The following is a 1,940-nucleotide window of genomic DNA, read 5'->3' as shown; positions in this document are numbered from 1 at the left end:
TGGTTCTTGAACCAGCTGAATCTTGATGATGATCCTTCTCTTCTTCTTCACCAAAATCTGCCATTACCCCTGCTTCATGCAAATGCAAGATAGATAAGGTGATTTGTGAAACAGCAAATTAAAGAAGTGTATTACCAGATTGAGATATGAGCAATGATGACACACTTTTCTATTTCAGTATATATAGACAATGAAGTGACCAAAACTTTCTTTTCATAATCAGATAAAATAGACTTTTTATTTTTTATTTTTTTTTCTTCGTTTTTTATTTTTTTAAGTCCTTGGGAATAAAAAAGCAGAAAGGGTGTGTAAGAGAATAATATCAGGAATCTACCTTACTTTTGTTGGAACTATGGACTTTTTCAACAAAAATACTTATTATTTCTTCAAATGGGAATTCTGATGTGATTAACTCCTTAAAATACTAACCAAAACAAAGGAAGAAGCCTTAAAAAGTAAAAACCTGAGACCAGAAAAACACAAGGCAGGCACAAAAGTCCAACAGAAGCAACAAATGTGTAGTAATTATTTTTATATTTATATCATATCACCATGTACTTTATAACTTTTATTTTTTATTATTTTCATTTTTATTTAACTATTATTAGCCAGCTATATTTTGTGAACATCTTACGCGGCTATTTGCCACAGAAATTGAAACATATCTCTTAATATTAATGTGTATTTAGTACTTTTTTGATATAATATTAGATAAGCGTGTACTATTGTACTTATGTTTGCCCCTACAAAGAAATTAGTGTTTAATATAACAGTGAAAAGATGAGTATTTTTATTAGTTTTTGTGATAAAATGATACATGTATATGATTTATACTAAAGAGATTATAGAGTGATTTGTTTCTTTGTATTCATATCTTTGTAGGATGAAATATGAATGATAGTTAAAATAAAAGCTATGCCCATATTCTATTTTGATAATAATATCAAAATAAGAAAATTTTATATGAATAGATTCAAAATAAATTCAATAGTAGTTGTAGCTTGTAACTTTGTAAGCTGTAAACAATGAATGAAGGGGATGGTTAATTACAAGACTCCAAAAGGGGGGCAGAGGAAGGAGGACGAGGGTGGAAGTGAACACATCAGCATTGAGAGAGAGAGAGAGAGAGAGAGAGAGAGAGAGAGAGAGATTTCTATCTATCTAATTCATTAAGAAGTGTGTTAACACTGGTCGAGGCTTCTGCTACTTCTGCTCTCTCTCACTCACTGCATTCATTATCTGCTTTCTCAATTCATTTTTCTAAGAAATGATATTTTCTTCATGAAAATTGCTCTTTTCTACTCTTTAAAAATTATTGATGATTAATTATTATCTGTTATATATAATTACATGATAAATTTAATATTGTAATAACTTTCTTTGTATATATTATTATTGTTATTATGTACATATTGAATTGAGATATTGTTGTATCAAATTACTGATATTTCAACATAACAGCCTCTAATCCCTTTTTCTTAGTGTGTGTACTTTTAAAGAGAAATACCATGTTTACTTATATTTATTTTTGATACTCACTCATATATCAATTTATATGATAAAAGACAGAAAATGACAAAATATTTTCTTTTACACGAGTATAAATAACTAATGTATTATTTTTCTTCAAGAGCTAAAGATCAGAAAGGCTGCAACACCTTGATTTGGACAAAGAGGCCTTATCTTCAACACCATCAAAATCTTCATCTGCAGCCTCTTATTAGCTTAGCTGGTCACTCTCATGTCATATGTGACAATTTAGGTAACCTTTATTAATGTTTGTCCAGTTCTAGATATGGTACTAAGAGAGAGAGAAGGAGCTTCTTACCAAATACCAAGTAGAAAATTTTTCAAATGTACCTGAAATACCGACGTTCCAATAATCTTAATCGCTAATTTTAATTAATATATATTATATATATATATTTTTATAATTGAAA

This window comes from Arachis ipaensis, chromosome B04 (assembly GCF_000816755.2).
Source record: "Arachis ipaensis cultivar K30076 chromosome B04, Araip1.1, whole genome shotgun sequence".
Lineage (NCBI taxonomy): Eukaryota > Viridiplantae > Streptophyta > Magnoliopsida > Fabales > Fabaceae > Arachis > Arachis ipaensis.
This window is presented reverse-complemented; position numbering follows the sequence as displayed.